This window comes from Pelobates fuscus, chromosome 4 (genome assembly GCF_036172605.1).
Source record: "Pelobates fuscus isolate aPelFus1 chromosome 4, aPelFus1.pri, whole genome shotgun sequence".
NCBI lineage: Eukaryota > Metazoa > Chordata > Amphibia > Anura > Pelobatidae > Pelobates > Pelobates fuscus.
This window is the reverse complement of record NC_086320.1, coordinates 95487210-95512180: the sequence shown is the minus strand read 5'-3', so window position 1 is coordinate 95512180 and position 24971 is coordinate 95487210.

Sequence of the window (24971 nt, the reverse complement as noted above, 5' to 3'; positions counted from 1 at the left end):
CTAGAGAAATTGAGACCCACCACAGACAAGTCAGAAGGGTATTGCGCAAACTTCTACAACATGGCTTGTACTGCAAATTGGAGAAATGTAGTTTTGACCAATCTCAGATAAACTTTCTTGGTTACGTGATTTCTGGGGACGGGTTTAAAATGGATCCGGATAAACTCCAGTCTATTTTAGATTGGCCATTACCCAGGGGTCTCAAAGCCATTCAGAGGTTTATTGGATTCTCCAATTATTATAGGCGTTTCATTAAAGGATACTCTTCTATTATTGCTCCTATTACCAATATGACCAGACAGGGGGCTGACACTAAGACTTGGTCTACTGAAGCTCTCGTTGCTTTCAAGACACTCAAGGAACTTTTTGCTTCTGCACCAATTTTAGTTCACCCTGATACGACTTTGCCTTTTCTACTCGAGGTAGACGCCTCAGAGACAGGTTTAGGCGCTATCTTGTCTCAAAGGTTAGGTGTGGATAAACCGTTACATCCATGTGGTTTTTTTTCCAAGAAATTATCTGGGCCTGAAAGCAGATATGACATTGGTGACAGGGAACTACTAGCGGTCATCATGGCATTAAAGGAGTGGAGACATTTATTGGAAGGGACCTTGCATCCTGTTACTATTTTGACGGATCACAAGAACTTGTCCTATATTGGGGAGGCCAAGCGCTTGTCCGCCAGGCAAGCTCGTTGGTCCTTGTTCCTCACTCATTTCAATTACGTGCTCACTTATAGACCTGGTTCTAAGAACTCTAAAGCCGATGCTTTGTCTCGCCAACATGAACCTTCTACTATATCTGAGGCGGTTTTGTCTTCTATAGTTCCCAAGTGCAATATTATCGCCAACACGAGTCTCAGGATTCATTCTCCGTTGCTTGCCGAGATCATGAAGTTACAGCATCTGGCTCCTAGACAGGGTCCTGGGGCAAGGTATTTTGTTCCTCCTGAACTCCAAGTGGAACTGTTACAGTGCATTCGCAACAGTTAGGTGGCTGGGCATCCTGGCATTCGCAAGACGTGTGCCTTGATTTCCAAAGATTTCTGGTGGCCTTCACTACTTAAGGATATTAGGGATTTCGTCGGAGAATGTGAGGTCTGTATGAAGACTAAACAACCTCATACGCTTCCATGTGGGCTTTTGCATCCCTTGGAAATTCCCGAGAGACCGTGGTCCTGTCTGGCTATGGACTTCATTGTCGATTTGCCTGTTTCTAAAAAACAGACTGTTATCCTCACGGTGGTTGACAGGTTTACTAAGATGGCTCATTTCGTGCCCTTACCTAAACTGCCATCTTCTCCCGAATTGGCTGAGATATTCGCGAGAGAGATTTTTCGTTTACATGGGATACCCTCCGAAATTGTTTCTGATAGAGGTTCCCAATTTGTTTCCCGTTTTTGGAAATCCTTCTGTTCTCAACTGGGCATCAAATTGAATTTCTCTTCTGCCTATCATCCCCAGTCTAACGGAGCTGCTGAACGCACCAACCAAAAGATTGAACAATATTTGCGTTGTTTTGTTTCCGAACACCAGGACGATTGGGTCGGTCTGATTCCTTGGGCGGAGTTTGCACACAACAATCTCGTTTGTGATTCTACTCGTTCTAGCCCCTTTTTCATGAATTATGGCTTTCATCCTTCCATTCTTCCCTCGGTTTCTCCTTCCCAAGGGGTACCGTCGGTTGATGTTCATGTTGCCAATTTGAGGAAGTTGTGGGATCAAACTCGACAAATTCTCCTGCATAATTCCGCGTTGTTCAAGAAACACGCTGATAAGCGTAGAAGGGCGGCTCCGGTTTTTGTTCCAGGTGATAGGGTATGGCTGAGTACCAGAAACATTCGCTTGAAAGTTCCTTCTATGAAATTCGCCCCTCGTTACATTGGCCCTTACAGGGTTCTGACTCGAATTAACCCAGTTGCGTATCGTCTGGCCCTTCCGTCTGCCTTACGCATTCCTAACTCCTTTCATGTTTCCTTGTTGAAGCCTCTAGTATGTAACAAGTTTTCCTCCGCTGTATCCTCTCCTCGCGCTGTTCAGGTTGAGGGTCAGGAGGAGTATGAGATCAACTCCATCCTCGATTCTCGAATCTCTCGGGGGAAGTTACAATATCTTGTTGACTGGAAGGGATATGGTCCTGAGGAGAGGACTTGGGTACCTCAGGAGGATGTGCATGCTCCTCGCCTCCGCAGGGCTTTTCACTCTCGTTTTCCATCTCGCCCCGGTTCCTTCTGCCCGGTGGGCGTTTCTGAGAGGGGGGGTACTGTCAGGGTACCTGTTGTCTCTACCTCAGAGGAGGTGAGATACTTAGACGTTCATCCTCTCAGAGGGGTTGACTCACTCGTTCCTCGCAGTTCTCTCGGCCGGTTACACGCCGGCCGCGAGGGACCCGCTTCCTTTTATGACGCGGCGCTCAGTAGCCGACGTCATGACAACAATCCGTTCCGACCTGTCAATCAAGTCCCGACCACGAATCAGGACTCGTCGGGGGCGTGATTACCTATCTAGAACCAGGGTATAAAGTAGGGCTTTATGCATTTGTTCATTGCCCTGTCGTGGTTCTAGCTTGTCTAGTCACTCAGTGCTCTTGTTATCTATTTGTCTCTTTGGTTTTGACCCGGCTTGTTTGTTCTATCCTGCTTACCTCTATTACCCTTTGAGTCGGCTTGTCTCTCGCTTATCTGCTCTCTCGTTCCCTCGAGCTCGGCTTGTCTCTAGACCATTCTTTGCTTACTCCTTACGTTAGTCCGGCCATTCTAAGGTCCGGTATATGTACCTACCTCCTGTTTGTACTTTGCGTGTTGGATCCCTGTCCCGATCCTGACAAGGAGGTGCCACGATGTTTAGTTGAGAGGAGAGTGTGGAGTTGTAGAGGGAGGTGAGGTTTGAGATTGGTGAAAGGAGACTTTGGAGGTTGTTGGAGAATTGCTGTAGCCAAGACAATGGAGGTTTCTGCAAGATTGATGTGGTGAGGGTGAGGTACTTTGGGAACGGGGTATGCGTATGTCAATGGACAGCAGATGGTGGTCAGATAGAGGAAATGGAACATTGGAGAGATTAGAGGTGGTACAGAGATTAATGAAGATGAGGTCAAGAGTGTTTCCTGCTCTATGAGTTGATGAATTAGACCACTGTGTGAGTCCAATGGAGGAGGGTATAGAGAGTTGATTGGGATATTAAAGTCCCCAAGAATGATGGAAGGAGTCCAGGAGGAGAGTAAATGGGGTAGCCAGGAAGAAGAGTGTTCAATAAATAGTTTAAGATGACCGGGGACGATAAATGATGGTAATTCTTAAAGGAGTGGGTCTAAATAGATGGACAGTGTGAACTTCAAAGGAAGTAAAGGATAGGGCAGGGACAAGGAGGATAGGTTGAAAGGCACATTGGGGGGAGAGAAGGATGCCTACACCCAGGGCCAGATTAAGAGCCCAGTGGGCCTGCTGCTGACAATTATGATGAGCCTAATTACAAATTCTTATTGAGCAAAATCACTAAAACAGTCCTACCTCCCAAGCGTCATGTATCTGATGGAGATGGTGCTGCAGGGAAACTCATAGAATGTAGCTATGAGAAAACATGTTTCCCCATGTCTCTCAGTGTCCCCGAGTGTCTCAGTGTCCCCTAGTGTTTGTGTCCCCATGTCTCTCAGTGTCCCTTAGAGTCTGTGTCCACATGTCTCCCAGTGTCCCCATGCAATTATTACTATTGCTGACAAGTCACTAGTGCAATATGGCTCACTGCCTAGGTGTTCTCTTTGACTCCGATCTCTCCTTCACCCCTCATGTCCAATCAATCGCTAAATCCTGCCGCTTCCATCTCAAAAAACATTGCATGCATCCTACCCTATTTTCTTTAGGAAAGCATATCAATTAAACTGTTTTCCCTCTCCTGATTCCTCTCCTGAAACTGTCATCAAAACAAAACACTAAGCCCTCAATGAATACTATCCTATCAACCTACTTTTCTACCCTACCCTATAGTAACCCATTTTGTGTTACTATACCCCACTCCCTCTAACATGTAAGCTCATTGAGCAGGGCCCTCAATTCCTCTGTTCCTGTGTGTCCAACTTGTCTGGTTAAAAATACGTGTCTGTTAGTACACTCATTGTACAGTGCTACGAAACTTGTTGGCACTTTATAAATAATGGTGATAAAGTAAAACAAAATGGTGAGAGCACTCAATTTAAGAAAAAATATTACCCATTTTGAGGATAACACTGTAAAAAAACAGAGATAATATAGGGTAATAACGTCAGATAAAACAAATTAAAAAATTGATTAATTGCACTCACATACACGGAGCCAATTGGAAGCTGGCTCAAGCTAAGCGCATTGAACAGAAATATTTCTAAGGACTGGAACAGGAAAATTCTTGATGGGTATCTTCCCACAGTTGATGCAAAAATCAGGAACGCAGGTTGAAGATTGCACACAAAATTTAATGTAAACTATTAAGAACACACTGTATAAAACAAACTGTTATAATAAGGAAAGTCCCATAAGTATGAGAAAAATGTCCCAAAATGTCCATAGAGTCCACCTTACGCGTTTCGGCACAAAGCCTTCATCAGAGGTGCTGTATTCTGTTCAGGCAACAAAGCCCCTTTTTAAATCTAAATTGGCGCGGTTTTCGCCGTCTTCCCGGAACTTTACTTCCCGGTTCTGTCGTCAGGACGCGTCCTGCGTCATCACGCCCTGACGTCACTTCCGGTTTCGGCGAGAATGACGTGTGGGAACCGTCATCTCGAAAGTCCATGCAAATTCAATTATGAGACATAAAGATTACAACGAATAAGACCATAAATCCAAAAGGAAACAAAAAAAGGGGGGGGGGGGGAGAAGAAATAGATCATAATAGATAATACTTAGACCTCTTAGTCTAACATAGTAAAATACTAAATATTTCTTTTTCACCATGTGTTTTGTATTGTGTACTTTATAAATAATAATAATAATTTCTTTGTTAGTGGACAAACGTTCAAAATCAGCAGGGGATCAAATACTTTTCCCCCTCACTGTATAAGAATTGAAAGGCAGGAGGAGAAGCTCTGTGACCTCTATTCCTGCCGGTCACCCACACATTGTGCCTTATGATTGCATCAGCCCTGCTTTTCTTAATGTTATTCATGCATGTTTATTAAATTAACGTATTGCATGGTCATCATCATGGAATATTTTTAATTGTTTGCATGCCAGCCTATGCCTTGATCTAGCACAGGGGTCGGCAACCTTTTAGTATTACTGTGCCAAAACAAGATCTTGAAGTGGGCCAGTCCTATTTTTTTTAATTTTTTTATTAAGATGTGTATGTTGCTGTATTCTGCTTGTGTTATTTTTGGGTGCTGCAGTTGCTTTGTAGTGTTGTATTTGTTCATATGTTGGCTGTTATATTGTATATGTTCATGAGTAGTTTGTGGTATTGTGTTTGATACCTATGGGGCTGCTTGTGGAATTATGTATGTGGATGATATGTCACTTTGTGTGTTTGGTGTGTGTGTGTTTGGGGTTGCTTGTCGAGTGTGCATGTATGTGGATTGTCAGATGTGTTGAGTTTGTGGTGACTGCATGTGTGTGGGCTGTTTGTATTATTTGTATGGTGGGGAGGCATCTTCTGCAGCTATGTGTTTTTTTTTAGCAGTGTTGTTGTCTTAACTGAGGTCCAATGGGGACCAGTCTGGCTAGGTACAGTTCAAGGGCAGGAGCTGCGATAACTGCTGCAGATTGGTCTACTCCAAGGATTCCTGTTCACAAGTGCTGGGATCACTTCCTCTCAGTGCTGCAAGGCGTAAATTGAGGATTGAATCTCACCATCTGCAATCACTGCTCAGTTTGCATTAGCAGATATCTGACCTCCCATTAGGACTGATAGGCCCGACCCTGTTTGTCCCAGGCAGCCTTGAGTGCCATGCAAAGGCAACTGAGTGCCATGCATGGCAAACATGCCATAGGTTGCTGAACCCTGGTCTAGCATATAATGTAAATTCAAAACAAAAAGCATACTAAATATCAAACCTTATGTTGTTGTGCAAAATATCACACAGTACTTCTTTAGTTTTAGTTTGTATGTATTGCTTTCCCTTACATTACTGTTACATGTATTAGAAACATGGTAATGTTTCATTTGAATTGGTTTTATGCTACAATGTTCAAACACACACACCATTTTTATTGTAATCACCATAGCATAAACATTTAGGACCAAAATGCAAAACTACGTAACGATTAAAACAAGAAGAGAAATCATACTAAATTAAATTAATAACATGTAATTTTACACTTTTCCAGGTAAGTTGTCAAATCTGAAATCTTAGTTGTCTTGCAAACTGCAGACATTCTTACATTTGTAAACATATGGATGTTAACATAAACTAATCCTGCACTAATTACACTAGTTTATTCCCAATGACACTTTTATGAGTTTGTATAAAAAGATACATCTACCAGGCTCAAGTATTTAAGCAATAATATTTTTCATTTAATAATGTATAAATTGTACATTTTGTCTCTGGGTAATAGTATAGTTGGATACATTGGGACCTTGGGTCTAACAATACATAGGATCTCTTTAAAAAACAAAACAAAAAAAACACAAGTGTTTATTTATAAAAACATACAATTCACATTTTGTCTCTGGGTAATAGTATAGTTAGATACATTGGGACCTTGGGTCTAACAATACATAGGATCTCTTTAAAAAACAAAACAAAAAAAACACAAGTGTTTATTCATAAAAACATACAATTCTAAAACTTGTTTAAAAATTACCCTTGTAATGTGGGGAAAGAGTGCCATCGAGAGTTTCTGGAGTTACAATACATGCGAAGACTGAAGCTTAATTCCACCGAACTGGAGGCTGCATCGTTTCCCTAGTACTCAGTTTCGTGCCATAAATTTTTATATTACACAATTTGGATTTTTTTTAAAATTAAATATTTAGGAAAAATGTTGTAGATCTACCTACAAACTGAAACATTAGAATACATATATGAATACACATTGACACACCAAAAGACACATCACAAATTACACAAGGCACTTCAAGACTTCGGAACTTCGGCAACTTCGGAACTTCGGCACTTCAGCACTTCGGAACTTCGGCACTTCGACACTTCTGAAATTCGGTAACTTCGGAACTTCGGCTCTTCAGCACTTCGGAACTTCGGCACTTCGACACTTCGGAAATTCGGCAACTTCGGCACTTCAACACTTCGGAATTTCGGAACTTTAGCATTTCGGGACTTCGGCACCTCGGGACTTCTCTTGCAGCCACTTGGGGGGACCTAATGTCCTCCCCCTGGCCCCCACCCATGAACCACGGGTGGGGGCCCTAAATACTAATAAGGGGGGACACCTAATGTCCTCCCCCCCGGCCCCCACCCCTGAGCTGTGGGTGGGGGCCCTAAACTAGAATAAGGGGAGACACCTTATGTCCTCCCCCTGGCCCACACCCCTGAGCGGTGGGTGGGGCCATAAACAAGAATAAGGAGGGGGGACCTAGTGTCCTCCCCCCTGGCCCACACCCCTGAGCGGCGGGTGGGGGCCCTAAACAAGAATAAGGAGGGGGGACCTAGTGTCCTCCCCCCGGCCCCCACCCCTCAGCGGCGGGTAGGGGCCCTAAATACTAATAAGGGGGGGAACCTAAGGTCCTCCCCCTTGGCCCCCACCCCTGAGCGGCGGGTGGGGGCCCTAAAAAATGCCCCCACAGATGACTAGGGGTCCCCAAACCCCTAGTCACCCCCTCCCCCCAATAAAAAATTTCCCCCTACCTACCCCCCTCACCCTAAAAAACTAATGAGGGGGGACCATTAACTAAGTACCTGTAAAAAAAAAAAAACTTACCGTTCGATGTTTTCTTTCTTCTAAAATCTTCTTTTTTCAGCCCCCAAAAAGGCCAAATAAAAAAAACATAATAACCGACGCAATTATATATATATAAAAAAAAAAAGAGCGCAAAAAAAAATCCTTCTTCACCCATGGAGGGCACTGCGCAGACTGAGCTCTGCAGGGCGGGTGAAGGTTTATAAAGCCTTGCCCCGCCCTGCAATTAAGCTCAGAGCACTCTGATTGGTGGGTTTAAGCCATCCAATCAGTGTGCTCTGACAGGTAAATGAAGAGGCTGACAGGTAAGTCTTTACATTTACCTGTCACACCACTCTGATTGGTTGGTTTGAAATCCACCAATCAGAGTGCTCTATGTCATTTTACACAGCGTGGGAAAGTTCTTTGGAATTTCCCCACATTGTGTAATTTGACTCATAACTCTCTGATTGGTGGATTAAGTAACCAATCAGAGAGGTATGAGTCAAATTACACAGCGTGGGAAAATTCCAAATAACTTTCCCACGCTGTGTAAAATGACACAGAGCACTCTAATTGGTGAATTTCAAACCAACCAATCAGAGTGCTGCGACAGGTAAATGTAGAGACTTACCTGTCAGTCTCTTCATTTACCTGTCAGAGCACTGTGATTGGATGGCTTAAACCCACCAATCAGAGTGCTCTGAGCCTAACTGCAGGGCGAGGCAAGGCTTTATAAGCCTTCCCCTGCCCCCGAAGAGCTCAGTCTGCGCGGAGCCCTCGCCGGGTGAAGAAGGACTATTTTTTTTATAATTGCGTCGGTTATTATGTTTTTTTATTTGGCCTTATTTGGGGCTGAAAAAAGATTTTAGAAGAACGAAAACATTGAATGGTAAGTTTAATTTTTTTTTACAGGTACTTAGTTGAGGTCTCCCCCCTCATTAGTTTTTAGTGTGAGGGGGGTAGGTAGGGGGGTAATTTTTATTGGGGTGGAGAGGTGACTAGGGGTTTGGGGACCCCTAGTCACCTAGGGGGGGACATTGTTTTTAGGGCCCCCACCCGCCGCTCAGGGGTGGGGGCCAGGGGGAGGACATTAGGTCCCCCCCACTTATTCCAATTTAGGGCCTCCACCTGCCGCTCAGGGGTGGGGGCCAGGGGGAGGACATTAGGTCCCCCCCTAATTAGTATTTAGGGCCCCTACCCACCGCTCAGGGGTGGGGGCCAGGGGGGAGGACATTAGGTCCCCCCTTATTTTATTGTAGGGCCCCACCTACCGCTCAGGGGTGGGGGCCATGGGGGAGGACATTAGGTCCCCCCCTTATTATAATTTAGGGCCCCCACCCACCGCTCAGGGGTGGGGGCCCGGGGGGAGGACAATAGGTCCCCCCTATTATTTTACATTGGGGGCCCCCACCCACCGCTCAGGAGTGGGGGCCAGGGGGGAGGACATTAGGTCCCCCCCTTATTTGATTTAGGGCCCCCACCCGCTGCTCAGGGGTGGGGGCCGGTGAACCTTATATTATTTTTTGGTATAGCGAGTAGGGGCATAATTTACTAATACTAAGTAATGTTTACTTAATATTAGTAAATTTGGCTGAAAGACCAATTTAAGTCTTTTAACCGTTTAGTAGATAGCTCCCTAATACCGTGGGAATTGGGAACTGGCTAAGTAACTTACATTTTATATGAATGTATGTTACTTGATTGTTGTAAGTATTGCAAATACTTACAGCTGAATCCTAGCTACTTTTTATTTAAAATTGTTTACAATGTAACATTCTTCTTCTTTCACTTGGTAAGTATATTAATACTTAGGCAATACTGTGCTTCGGAACTTCGGCACTTCGGCACCTTGACACTTCGCAACTTCGGAACTTCGGCACTTCTGAACTTCGGCAATTCGGTAATTTCTGAACTTCGGCACTTCGGCAATTTGGACATTCGGAAGTACCTGAATGTCCGAATTGCCCGAAATTCGTCCGAATTCATATTCGGACCGAAATTAATTGCACATGTCTATTCTTTACATAATCCTGTTGGTTTTTAGTTAAGGGGTATCATTGCTACTATGTTGCCATCTGTCATGGAAGGGTTAAAAACGATTCCTTAACTTAACATGACGGATGATCCCTGTATTAGTTGGCTTATTTGTTTTTATTTTATTTTAATTGTTTCTACCATTTGACTGTGTAATAGTCTAGAATCAATAAAGTTTACATCTTAACTTAGCAAGGGGCTCTGCTTATCGCAAAGGTTTGCCTGGTTTTGGATTGGTTGACTTTATAACAACCTTTTCCCACCTTTAAAAAAACAAACCACAAAAACGACAGTCTTTTATAATGCAAAATAATGTAAAAAAAAACAAAAAAAAACAGGAGAAATCATACTAAATTAAACTAATAAAATGTCATTTTACTCTTTTCCAGGTAGATTTTCAAATCTGAAATTGTAGTATCGTGCAAACTGCAGACATTGTTACATTTGTAAACATATGAATGTTAACATAAACTAATCCTGAACTAATTACATTAGTTTATTCCCAATGACACTTTTATATGTGTTTTTATAAAAAGATACATACCAGGCTCAAGTATGTAAGCAATTTTTTTCTATTTAATAATGTATAAATTGTACATTTTGTCGCTAGTTAATAATATAGTTTGATACATTGGGACCTTAGAGCTAAAAGTCTACTGTAATACACAGCATCTGTTTATAAACTAACCACTAAAAACAAAACAAAAAAAAAACATACAATTTTAAAATTTAATGTAACACTGAGAGGTCCTGGAGTAATAATAAATCACAAGATTGAAGCTTAGTGCCACAGAATCTGAGGCTGCATTATTTCCCTAGTACAGGTGTGCCCAAAAGGTAGATCCCCAGATGTTATAGAACTACAACTCCCATGATGCTTAGTGTAGCAGAGCCCTAGTCCTGGCAGGGACTTTCCTCCGCTGGATCACAAAGAGTAAAATCAGGAACAAGAAAATGCCAAGTAAATAGGTCACCTCCTCCCGAGCAAATGGATGACACACAATTCTGGGAGTACAACTGACTTTATTTTGGCCACACATGGCTTTTATGCATTGCCCCTAGCATGGGGTTTCAAAGTCAAGAATACAAGGTTTTCTTTCCCAAGAGCCTCTGTGTTTGAGAGATACTTAGGATAACTCAATTATCTCTCAAATACAGAAACTTACAGATATTTTTAATATACCCCAAATATATGAAAACAGTACAGGAACCACACAGCAATCATATTCCCGAATAGCTCATTCTGAGTGCACAACATACCCACAAGTGCTCAGATCTGTTCGGTAGAACGAAAGTTATCGTTGAACACAGTTTTGGCTTTCGGGGGTTCCTGTGCGATCACGGACGTACGCTCACCCTGGCTGCTATGGAGCGAAAGCATGCGTGGGACAGGCATAAGGCTATCCTAACAATAAGATAAAGCCAGGGACTAATGAAAGTATTTAGAAAATGGGAAGACTAGATGGGCCAAATGGTTCTTATCTGCCATCATATTCCATATTTCTATGTTTCTATGTTTCCCCCTGTTGATCCTGTCCCCCCCCCACCCCCCCACTGTAGATCCTATCTCTCAAATGCTGTTCATCTAGGTCAGTGATGGCGAACATTTTTGAGCCCAAGTGCCCAAACCACAATACAAACCAACTTTTTTTTCTCAAAGTGCCAACATGGCAATTAAAACTGAATGTTGAGGTTTAAGTTTAGAAAAAAACAACTCATACAGTTGTCAGAACTAATTAACATATTTTGCTTTAAAAGAAGAACACAACAACAGAGATATTGGGAGGGGAGGGGTAGTATTGTAGGGATTGGGGCTCTAGTGTGAGCTTAATAAGTACAGTATTGTGGGGGGGCTTTAGGTTGGGGAGGATATGAACAGTATTGTTGGGGATTAAAACTTTAGTTGGGGGAACTGGGGACAGTATTGTGGGCACATAGACACATAATGAAACACACTCAAAAACACTAAGCCACACAAACAACCACAGACACAATCTCACACACTAAGAGACATTCTCACACAAACACTCAGCAAAAAAGTTTTTTAAATTACGAGCACTAGGGTGGATCTGGTGTCCAGTGTGGGCTGCTGCTGTGCCCCTCTGAGGGTGCTCTGATCAATATGAGCACTCCTTGTATAGCTCCCCTGTGTGCCCTGGGTCAGAATGACATCACTTTCTGGCTCCTGGGACCTCTACATGGCGCACAAGGGAGCTATACAGGGAGTGCTCATATGGAGCTCCCCTGCTGGCCATACACCTCCTATCAGTGAGTGGTGCATATGAGGCAGGCTGAAACGCGGCGCCGAGTAGCATATTTCAAGTAGCTCCTTGGCGCCAAGAGAGAGCAAACACAGTGCTGCGCTAGGGAATGGCTGACGAGACCCTCACCTAGCGCAATACCACAGGAGTTTGGACAGCATCATATTTGGAGGTGATATTGGCTCCCTCTGCCTCCCACAACTCCACTGCCCCAGGAGCACCCCCAAATTTCTGGTGCCTGGGCACAGTGCACCCCTTGCACCTGCCCAGGATCATCCCTGCTACTCTGCATTCCCGCTAGGAGGGCTTAAGGCTGCCGACCAGCGCCCCCCCGGTGACCTATGCTTGCGTGCCCACAGAGAGGGCTCAGCGTAGGTTTGCCATCACTGGTCTAGGTGTTCGGTAAGTGGGACGGGCAGCAGTACCATCTTTGCCCAGGTTTGCGGAGACGCGAGGCCAAAAACAGTTCCAGGCACATTTGACTGCGTTTGGGAGACAAAATGGCCGTTCACTGGACAACATGCATTCAGTTATACGAATCGCTGCCACCCAGGGAAAGCACTCATGCAAAGGTGCAAAGTCGTTAATTTGTGGTTTACAGCCAGGGGAGGTTGGTGTTCACTTGGACATAACAAGAGACTACATACTAGTCTTTTGGTAGACGAACAAGGGGGTACGGACAACAAAACATAAAGAAATGGAGTCTGCTACTGTAACGAAAATATACCCCAACACGCAGGATTCAACTAAACAGAAGACAACACAGAGGGAAGACACGTCTACCAGACCTTAGAGTGGCCGGACTCGACGTATATGAGAGGAGTACAGAGTCAGGAGCGATCCGAGGTCAAGGGCACAAAGAGACAGCGTAAACTAGGACTAGCCGGGGTCTGGTACACAGTAAACAGCAAGCCGGCAAACAGAACAGATAAGGATAAAGAGATAACATAGTCAGAAACAAAGCCAAGGTCAAGTACGAAGGAACACAACTGAACACAACAAGCGCTAAAGGGAACTGAAACAGAAACCACGATAGGGCAAGGAACTAAGGGAAAAAGGTGAGTATATATGCCTAAACATCTATTTTGATTGGTCCCTGTCACATCCACGCCCCCAAAAGGTAAGTGTATGGGGAGTGTGGCATGACAGGGACCAATGGGAGGCCTTTGCCAATTTAGGCTCCCACTGTCCCCTTAAGAGCGCGCCGCGGGTCTCTTAGAGTCAGACGGGACACGTGACCGCTTCTCGCGGTCACTGCCCGCCTTCCTGTTGCAGCCGTCAGATGAGCCGCGCGCGGCTCGTGCAGCAGCAGGGCCGCGCTCGATTTGAACAGAGGACCCTGGCCGGCCCCTGGAAAGAGTAAGTACAGCTACAGCTACACTAGAATGACAAATCATCATGGAAGCTGTAGTTTTAAAATATCTGCGGATCTACCTCTTGGGCACCCCTGCCTTAGTACATAGTCCAGTGCAATATTTTTTATTAAATTAAATATTTAGGAAAAAAGATGTAGATCTAGCTAAAAACTGACACATTAGAATTCATACATGGATACATACATGAGCATTACAAGTCACAGTAGTAGTTTTGGTGATTGGAGTGCTCCTTTAAGCTGATTAAAAACAAAAATTTGCAGTTACAAATAAAGAGAGAATAGCTGAACATTCCGTGTTAAGGCCCAGTAAGCTTTAAAGGGACACTATAGTCACCTGAACAACTTCAGCTTAATGAGGTTGTTCAGGTGAGTGCTACAGCTACCCGGAGCCTTTTTCTTGAAAGCACTGTATTTTCTGAGATATGCAGTGTTTACATTGGAAGCTTGGAACACCTTTTGTTGCAGTCAATCAGACGGCCACCAGAGGGACTTCCGAGTTCAGAGGCCCTAAAAAGGCCTCTCGTCTGATGCATTCTGGGTGAATACTTCAGACGGGCTATCAGCACACAAAGCACTGTGAACGCGCTATGTGTGCTGATAGCCTGTCAGGACTGCTGTGGGCGTGGCTTCAGCTGACAGCTGAAGCCCGAACCCACAGGGATGCTGTCTGTCCATAATTGTGGTTGAAGGGGTGGGGGGACCTACTCTCCTTCTCCCCCCGGCCCCCACCCCTGTGCGGCGGGTGGGGGCCCTAAAATTATCGATAAGGGGGGGGGGGACCTACTGCCCCCCCCGGCCCCCACCCCTGAGCGGCGGGTGGGGGCCCTAAAATTATCGATAGGGGGGGGCCTACTGCTCCCCCCGGCCCCCACCCCTGAGCGGCGGGTGGGGGCACTAAAATTATCAATAAGGGGGGGAACCTACTGTCCCCCCCCCCGGCCCCCACCCCTGTGCGGCGGGTGGGGGCCCTAAAATTATCAATAAGGGGGGACCTACTGTCCCCCCCGGCCCCCACCCCTGAGCGGCGGGTGGGGGCCCTAAAATTATCAATAAGGGGGGGGACCTACTGTCCCCCCCCGGCCCCCACCCCTGAGCGGCGGGTGGGCCCCTAAAATTATCAATAAGGGGGGGGACCTACTGTCCCCCCCGGCCCCCACCCCTGAGCGGCGGGTGGGGGCCCTAAAATTGTCAATAAGGGGGGACCTATTGTCCCCCCCGGCCCCCACCCCTTAGCGGTGGGTGGCGGCCCTAAATACAAAGAGGGGGGGCCCTAGTTAACCCTCCCCCCCCAAAAAAAATTATCTCCCTACCTACCCCCCTCACCCTAAAAATAATGAGGGGGGGACCATTAATTAAAAACCTGTAAAAAAAAAAAAATTAGATAAAAACAACTTACCATTCAATGTTTTCTTTCTTCTAAAATCTTCTTTCTTCAGCCCCCAAAAAAGGCCAAATAAAAAGCCATAATAACCGACGCAATAAAAAAGAAAAAAAAAATGAGCGCAAAAAATCAATCCATGTTCACCCATGGAGGGCTCCGCGCAGACTGAGCTCCGCAGGGCGGGGGAAGGCTTATAAAGCCTTGCCCCGCCCTGCAATTAGGCTAAGAACACTCTGATTGGTGGGTTTAAGCCAATCAGAGTGCTCTTTGTCATTTTACAAGCGTGGGAAAGTTCTTTGGAATTTTCCCACGCTTGTAAAATGACACAGAGCACTGTGATTGGATGGCTTGAAATCCATCCAATCACAGTGCTCTGTGTCATTTTACAAGCATGGGAAAATTCCAAAGAACTTTCCCACGCTTGTAAAATGACACAGAGCACTGTGATTGGATGGCTTGAAATCCATCCAATCACAGTGCTCTGTGTCATTTTACAAGCGTGGGAAAATTCCAAAGAACTTTCCCACGCTTGTAAAATGACAAAGAGCACTCTGATTGGCTTAAACCCACCAATCAGAGTGTTCTTAGCCTAATTGCAGGGCGGGGCAAGGCTTTATAAGCCTTCCCCCGCCCTGCGGAGCTCAGTCTGCGCGGAGCCCTCCATGGGTGAACATGGATTGTTTTTTTTGCGCTCGTTTTTTTTTTTTTTTATTGCGTCGGTTATTATGGCTTTTTATTTGGCCTTTTTTGGGGCTGAAGAAAGACGATTTTAGAAGAAAGAAAACATCGAATGGTAAGTTGTTTTTATCTCATTTTTTTTTTTACAGGTTTTTAGTTAATGGTCCCCCACTCATTATTTTTAGGGTGAGGGGGGTAGGTAGGGAGATAAAAAATTTTTGGGGGGGGAGGGTTAACTAGGGTCCCCCCCTTTGAATTTAGGGCCCCCACCCACCGCTCAGGGGTGGGGGCCGGGGGGGGAAATAGGTCCCCCTTATTGATAATTTTAGGGCCCCCACCCGCCGCACAGGGGTGGGGGCCGGGGGGGACAGTAGGTCCCCCCCTTATTTTTAATTTTAGGGCCCCCACCTGCTGCTCAGGGGTGGGGGCCGGGGGGGACTGTAGGTCCCCCCCTTATTGATAATTTTAGGGCCCCCACCCGCCGCTCAGGGGTGGGGGCCGGGGGGGGACAGTAGGTCCCCCCCTTATTGATAATTTTAGGGCCCCCACCTACCGCTCAGGGGTGGGGGTTGGGGGGGACAGTAGGTCGTCCCCCTTATTGATAATTTTAGGGCCCCCACCCGGCGCTCAGGGGGGGGACAGTAGGTCCCCCCCCTTATTGATAATTTTAGGGCCCCAACCCGGCGCTCAGGGGTGGGGGCCGGGGGGGACAGTAGGTCCCCCCCCTTATTGATAATTTTAGGGCCCCCACCCACCGCTCAGGGGTGGGGGTTGGGGTGGACAGTAGGTCGTCCCCCCTTATTGATAATTTTAGGGCCCCCACCCACCGCTCAGGGGTGGGGGTTGGGGGGGACAGTAGGTCGTCCCCCTTATTGATAATTTTAGGGCCCCCACCTGGCGCTCAGGGGTGGGGGTTGGGGTGGACAGTAGGTCGTCCCCCCTTATTGATAATTTTAGGGCCCCCACCCGGCGCTCAGGGGTGGGGGCCGGGGGGGACAGTAGGTCCCCCCCTTATTGATAATTTTAGGGCCCCCACCCGCCGCTCAGGGGTGGGGGCCAGGGGGGGACAGTAGGTCCCCCCCTTATTGATAATTTTAGGGCCCCCATCCACCGCTCAGGGGTGGGGGCCAGAGGGGGGACAGTAGGTCCCCCCCCCTTATTGATAATTTTAGGGCCCCCACCCGGCACTCAGGGGTGGGGGCCGGGGGGGGACAGTAGGCCCCCCCCTTATTGATAATTTTAGGGCCCCCACCCACCGCTCAGGGGTGGGGGTTGGGGGGGGGACAGTAGGTCGTCCCCCTTATTGAAAATTTTAGGGCCCCCACCCGGCGCTCAGGGGTGGGGGCCGGGGGGGACAGTAGGTCCCCCCCTTATTGATAATTTTAGGGCCCCCACCCGCTGCTCAGGGGTGGGGGCTGGGGGGGGACAGTAGGTCCCCCCCTTATTGATAATTTTAGGGCCCCCACCCGCCGCTCAGGGGTGGGGGCCGGGGGGGGACAGTAGGTCCCCCCCCTTATTGATAATTTTAGGGCCCCCACCCGGCGCTCAGGGGTGGGGGCCGGGGGGGGACAGTAGGTCCCCCCCCTTATTGATAATTTTAGGGCCCCCACCCACCGCTCAGGGGTGGGGGTTGGGGTGGACAGTAGGTCGTCCCCCCTTATTGATAATTTTAGGGCCCCCACCCGGCGCTCAGGGGTGGGGGCCGGGGGGGACAGTAGGTCCCCCCCTTATTGATAATTTTAGGGCCCCCACCCGGCGCTCAGGGGTGGGGGCCGGGGGGGGACAGTAGGTCCCCCCCCTTATTGATAATTTTAGGGCCCCCACCCGGCGCTCAGGGGTGGGGGCCGGGGGGGACAGTAGGTCCCCCCACCTTATTGATAATTTTAGGGCCCCCACCCACCGCTCAGGGGTGGGGGTTGGGGTGGACAGTAGGTCGTCCCCCCTTATTGATAATTTTAGGGCCCCCACCCGGCGCTCAGGGGTGGGGGCCGGGGGGGACAGTAGGTCCCCCCCTTATTGATAATTTTAGGGCCCCCACCCGCCGCTCAGGGGTGGGGTCCAGGGGGGGACAGTAGGTCCCCCCCTTATTGATAATTTTAGGGCCCCCACCCGCCGCTCAGGGGTGGGGGCCGGGGGGGACAGTAGGTCCCCCCCTTATTTTTAATTTTAGGGCCCCCACCTGCTGCTCAGGGGTGGGGGCCGGGGGGGACTGTAGGTCCCCCCCTTATTGATAATTTTAGGGCCCCCACCCGCCGCTCAGGGGTGGGGGCCGGGGGGGGACAGTAGGTCCCCCCCTTATTGATAATTTTAGGGCCCCCACCTACCGCTCAGGGGTGGGGGTTGGGGGGGACAGTAGGTCGTCCCCCTTATTGATAATTTTAGGGCCCCCACCCGGCGCTCAGGGGGGGGACAGTAGGTCCCCCCCCTTATTGATAATTTTAGGGCCCCCACCCGGCGCTCAGGGGTGGGGGCCGGGGGGGACAGTAGGTCCCCCCCCTTATTGATAATTTTAGGGCCCCCACCCACCGCTCAGGGGTGGGGGTTGGGGTGGACAGTAGGTCGTCCCCCCTTATTGATAATTTTAGGGCCCCCACCCACCGCTCAGGGGTGGGGGTTGGGGGGGACAGTAGGTCGTCCCCCTTATTGATAATTTTAGGGCCCCCACCTGGCGCTCAGGGGTGGGGGTTGGGGTGGACAGTAGGTCGTCCCCCCTTATTGATAATTTTAGGGCCCCCACCCGGCGCTCAGGGGTGGGGGCCGGGGGGGACAGTAGGTCCCCCCCTTATTGATAATTTTAGGGCCCCCACCCGCCGCTCAGGGGTGGGGGCCAGGGGGGGACAGTAGGTCCCCCCCTTATTGATAATTTTAGGGCCCCCATCCACCGCTCAGGGGTGGGGGCCAGAGGGGGGACAGTAGGTCCCCCCCCTTATTGATAATTTTAGGGCCCCCACCCGGCACTCAGGGGTGGGGGCCGGGGGGGGACAGTAGGCCCCCCCCTTATTGATAATTTTAGGGCCCCCACCCACCGCTCAGGGGTGGGGGTTGGGGGGGGGACAGTAGGTCGTCCCCCTTATTGAAAATTTTAGGGCCCCCACCCGGCGCTCAGGGGTGGGGGCCGGGGGGGACAGTAGGTCCCCCCCTTATTGATAATTTTAGGGCCCCCACCCGCTGCTCAGGGGTGGGGGCTGGGGGGGGACAGTAGGTCCCCCCCTTATTGATAATTTTAGGGCCCCCACCCGCCGCTCAGGGGTGGGGGCCGGGGGGGGACAGTAGGTCCCCCCCCTTATTGATAATTTTAGGGCCCCCACCCGGCGCTCAGGGGTGGGGGCCGGGGGGGGACAGTAGGTCCCCCCCCTTATTGATAATTTTAGGGCCCCCACCCACCGCTCAGGGGTGGGGGTTGGGGTGGACAGTAGGTCGTCCCCCCTTATTGATAATTTTAGGGCCCCCACCCGGCGCTCAGGGGTGGGGGCCGGGGGGGACAGTAGGTCCCCCCCTTATTGATAATTTTAGGGCCCCCACCCGGCGCTCAGGGGCGGGGGCCGGGGGGGGACAGTAGGTCCCCCCCCTTATTGATAATTTTAGGGCCCCCACCCGGCGCTCAGGGGTGGGGGCCGGGGGGGACAGTAGGTCCCCCCACCTTATTGATAATTTTAGGGCCCCCACCCACCGCTCAGGGGTGGGGGTTGGGGTGGACAGTAGGTCGTCCCCCCTTATTGATAATTTTAGGGCCCCCACCCGGCGCTCAGGGGTGGGGGCCGGGGGGGACAGTAGGTCCCCCCCTTATTGATAATTTTAGGGCCCCCACCCGCCGCTCAGGGGTGGGGTCCAGGGGGGGACAGTAGGTCCCCCCCTTATTGATAATTTTAGGGCCCCCATCCACCGCTCAGGGGTGGGGGCCAGAGGGGGGACAGTAGGTCCCCCCCCCTTATTGATAATTTTAGGGCCCCCACCCGGCACTCAGGGGTGGGGGCCGGGGGGGGGACAGTAGGCCCCCCCCATATTGATAATTTTAGGGCCCCCACCCACCGCTCAGGGGTGGGGGTCGGGGGGGGGACAGTAGGTCCCCCCCCTTATTGAAAATTTTAGGGCCCCCACCCGGCGCTCAGGGGTGGGGGCCGGGGGGGACAGTAGGTCCCCCCCCTTATTGATAATTTTAGGGCCCCCACCCGCTGCTCAGGGGTGGGGGCTGGGGGGGGACAGTAGGTCCCCCCTTATTGATAATTTTAGGGCCCCCACCCGCCGCTCAGGGGTGGGGGCCGGGGGGGGACAGTAGGTCCCCCCCCTTATTGATAATTTTAGGGCCCCCACCCACCGCTCAGGGGTGGGGGTTGGGGTGGACAGTAGGTCGTCCCCCCTTATTGATAATTTTAGGGCCCCCACCCGGCGCTCAGGGGTGGGGGCCGGGGGGGACAGTAGGTCCCCCCCTTATTGATAATTTTAGGGCCCCCACCCGCCGCTCAGGGGTGGGGGCCAGGGGGGGACAGTAGGTCCCCCCTTATTGATAATTTTAGGGCCCCCACCCACCGCTCTGGGGTGGGGGCCAGAGGGGGGACAGTAGGTCCCCCCCCTTATTGATAATTTTAGGGCCCCCACCCGGCACTCAGGGGTGGGGGCCGGGGGGGGGACAGTAGGTCCCCCCCTTATTGATAATTTTAGGGCCCCCACCCGCCGCTCAGGGGTGGGGGCCGGGGGGGGACAGTAGGTCCCCCCCCTTATTGATAATTTTAGGGCCCCTACCCGCCGCTCAGGGGTGGGGGCCAGGGGGGGACAGTAGGTCCCCCCTTATTGATAATTTTAGGGCCCCCACCCGCCGCTCAGGGGTGGGGGCCAGGGGGGGACAGTAGGTCCCCCCCTTATTGATAATTTTAGGGCCCCCATCCACCGCTCAGGGGTGGGGGCCAGAGGGGGGACAGTAGGTCCCCCCCCCTTATTGATAATTTTAGGGCCCCCACCCGGCACTCAGGGGTGGGGGCCGGGGGGGGGGACAGTAGGTCCCCCCCTTATTGATAATTTTAGGGCCCCCACCCACCGCTCAGGGGTGGGGGTTGGGGGGGGGACAGTAGGTCGTCCCCCTTATTGAAAATTTTAGGGCCCCCACCCGGCGCTCAGGGGTGGGGGCCGGGGGGGACAGTAGGTACCCCCCCTTATTGATAATTTTAGGGCCCCCACCCGCTGCTCAGGGGTGGGGGCCGGGGGGGACAGTAGGTCCCCCCCTTATTGATAATTTTAGGGCCCCCACCCGCCGCTCAGGGGTGGGGGCCGGGGGGGGACAGTAGGTCCCCCCCCTTATTGATAATTTTAGGGCCCCCACCCACCGCTCAGGGGTGGGGGTTAGGGTGGACAGTAGGTCGTCCCCCCTTATTGATAATTTTAGGGCCCCCACCCGGCGCTCAGGGGTGGGGGCCGGGGGGGACAGTAGGTCCCCCCCTTATTGATAATTTTAGGGCCCCCACCCGCCGCTCAGGGGTGGGGGCCAGGGGGGGACAGTAGGTCCCCCCTTATTGATAATTTTAGGGCCCCCACCCACCGCTCAGGGGTGGGGGCCAGAGGGGGGACAGTAGGTCCCCCCCCCTTATTGATAATTTTAGGGCCCCCACCCGGCACTCAGGGTTGGGGGCCGGGGGGGGGACAGTAGGTCCCCCCCTTATTGATAATTTTAGGGCCCCCACCCGCCGCTCAGGGGTGGGGGCCGGGGGGGGACAGTAGGTCCCCCCCCCTTATTGATAATTTTAGGGCCCCCACCCGCCGCTCAGGGGTGGGGGCCAGGGGGGGACAGTAGGTCCCCCCCTTATTGATAATTTTAGGGCCCCCACCCACCGCTCAGGGGTGGGGGCCAGAGGGGGGACAGTAGGTCCCCCCCCTTATTGATAATTTTAGGGCCCCCACCCGGCACTCAGGGGTGGGGGCCGGGGGGGGACAGTAGGTCCCCCCCCTTATTGATAATTTTAGGGCCCCCACCCGGCGCTCAGGGGTGGGGGCCGGGGGGGACAGTAGGTACCCCCCCTTATTGATAATTTTAGGGCCCCCACCCGCTGCTCAGGGGTGGGGGCCGGGGGGGACAGTAGGTCCCCCCCTTATTGATAATTTTAGGGCCCCCACCCGCCGCTCAGGGGTGGGGGCCGGGGGGGGACAGTAGGTCCCCCCCCTTATTGATAATTTTAGGGCCCCCACCCACCGCTCAGGGGTGGGGGTTAGGGTGGACAGTAGGTCGTCCCCCCTTATTGATAATTTTAGGGCCCCCACCCGGCGCTCAGGGGTGGGGGCCGGGGGGGACAGTAGGTCCCCCCCTTATTGATAATTTTAGGGCCCCCACCCGCCGCTCAGGGGTGGGGGCCAGGGGGGGACAGTAGGTCCCCCCTTATTGATAATTTTAGGGCCCCCACCCACCGCTCAGGGGTGGGGGCCAGAGGGGGGACAGTAGGTCCCCCCCCCTTATTGATAATTTTAGGGCCCCCACCCGGCACTCAGGGTTGGGGGCCGGGGGGGGGACAGTAGGTCCCCCCCTTATTGATAATTTTAGGGCCCCCACCCGCCGCTCAGGGGTGGGGGCCGGGGGGGGACAGTAGGTCCCCCCCCCTTATTGATAATTTTAGGGCCCCCACCCGCCGCTCAGGGGTGGGGGCCAGGGGGGGACAGTAGGTCCCCCCCTTATTGATAATTTTAGGGCCCCCACCCACCGCTCAGGGGTGGGGGCCAGAGGGGGGACAGTAGGTCCCCCCCCTTATTGATAATTTTAGGGCCCCCACCCGGCACTCAGGGGTGGGGGCCGGGGGGGGACAGTAGGTCCCCCCCCTTATTGATAATTTTAGGGCCCCCACCCGGCGCTCAGGGGTGGGGGCCGGGGGGGACAGTAGGTCCCCCCCCTTATTGATAATTTTAGAAAGCGAGCTGAGCTGTCAGTCAGACAGCTCAGCTCGCGAACGCGCATTCCGCGCACATGCGCGGTAAAGCGCTGAGGTTCTTCATAGGGCTACTGTCAATGCCGCTCTATGAAGAACGCGATTGGTGCAGCGCGAAGCCGCGCATGCACACCACATCGCGATGACGCTTCTCTGTGAGAAGCGTCCTATTGGGCCCCGCGATTTCGTCATTTTGACGAAAAAGGGGGCGCGGCATGGCTGGGAGCTCAGCGTTGGAACGGAGGTAAGTTTTTAATATTAAACCACCTCAAAAAATATTTTAAATAAATGAAAGTACATATAAAAGCAAGAAGGAAGGCTGGGGGACCTGTCTTTCTTGCTTTTATATGGTGACTATAGAGTCCCTTTAATAATAAAACATGTAGCTCACAGCAATGAGAAGGAAAGGAACAGACATGGGCGTAGCAACAGGGAATGATGCATCCAACTTGTCCCCAGGGAAACCAATCTTCTGTACCCAAGGTATGGAAGAAGGGGGTGGCTAAACATTTGTAAATTACGTAATTAGTTGTTTGCCAGTGTATACATTGTGTGTGCCAGTATGTATGCATATATGTGGCAATACGTGTGTGTGTGTGCCAGTGTGCATCTGTGTCAGTCTGTTTGTGTAACAGTGTCAGTATGTATGTATCTGTACCGGTTTCAGTATGTGTATATCTGTGTCCGTATATGTGTATATGTGTCAGTCTGTGTGTATCAGTACATACACTGAACAAAATTATAAATGCAACACTTTTGTTTTTGCCCCATTTTTCATGAGCTGAACTAAAAAAAATATAAGACTTTTTCTATGTACACAAAAGGCCTATTTCTCTCAAATATTGTTCACAAATCTGTGAATGATAATTCATCCACCTCACAGGTGTGGCATATCAAGATGCTGATTAGACAGCATGATTATTGCACAGGTGTGCCTTAGGCTGGCCACAATAAAAGGCCGCTCTAAAATGTGCAGTTTTACCACACAGCACAATGTTACAGATGTCGCAAGTTTTGAGGGAGCATGCAATTGGCATGCTGACTGCAGGGATGTCCACCAGAACGTTTGCCCATGAATTGAAGGTTCATTTCTCTACAATAAGCCATCTCCAAAGGCGTTTCAGAGAATTTGGCAGTACATCCAACCAGCCTCACAACCACAGACCACGTGTAACGACACCAGCCCACGAACTCCGCATCCAGCATCTTGACCTCTAAGATCGACTGAGACCAGCCACCCGGACAGCTGTTGCAACAATCGGTTTGCATAACCAAAGAATTTCTGCACATACTGTCAGAAACTGTCTCAGGGAAGCTCATCTGTAACTGCAGTTCGTCGTCGTAACCGACTTGAGTGGGCAAATGCTCACATTCGATGGCGTCTGGCACTTTGAAGAGGTGTTGTCTTCACGGACGAATCCTGTTTTTCACTGTATAGGGCAGATGGCAGACAGCTTGTATGGCCTTGTGTGGGTGAGCGGTTTGCGATGTCAATGTTGTGGATCGAGTCAGTGGCGGTGGGGTTATGGTATGGGCAGGCGTATGTTTTGTACAACGAACACAGGTGCATTTTATTGATGGCATTTTGAATGCACAGAGATACTGTGACGAGATCCTGAGGCTCATTGTTGTGCCATTCATTCACTACCATCACCTCATGTTGCAGCATGATAATGCACGGCCACCTGTTGCAAGGATCTGTACACAATTCATGGAAGTTGAAAACATCCCAGTTATTGCATGGCCATGTCACCCATTGAGCATGCTTGGGATGCTCTGGATCGGCATATACGACAGCATGTTCCAGGTCCTGCCAATATCCAGCAACTTTGCACAGCCATTGAAGAGGAGGGGACCAATTTTCCACAGGCCACAATCAACAATCTGATCAACTCTATGCGAAGGAGATGTGTTGCACTGCGTGAGGCAAATGGTGGTCACAGCAGATACTGACTGGTTCCCGTCTCCCCCCCCCCCCCCCGTGAGGTGGATGGATTATCTCGGCAATGGAGACATGCTCACTAACACAGATTTAGACAGATTTAGACAGATTTGTGAACAATATTTGAGAGAAATTAGCCTTTTGTATACATAGAAAAAGTCTTAGATCTTTGAGTTCAGCTCATAAAAAATGGGGGCAAAAACAAAAGTGTTGTGTTTATAATTTTGTTCAGTGTATGTACATATGTACATATATCGCCACTTCCAAACACCAACACTATACAAACATATACCCCTGCATTCAAATGACAACATGGCAGGCAAACACTCCCTTGCATTTAAACTCAAACAATACACACACATAAATCTCTGCATTCAGAGGTACAACGCTACATACAAGCACTCCCCTGCACTCAAACACCAACATTACATACAAATGCACACCTCCATTCAAATGCAACATTACACACACACACCTTTGATATCTATTAAACTGCTGAACTATCAAAAATTAAGAAACATAACTTTCAGCAGTTACATAGATAACTCCTTAATGTGGTATCCTTGTGTGGGATTGTCATATATAAGGATACCACAT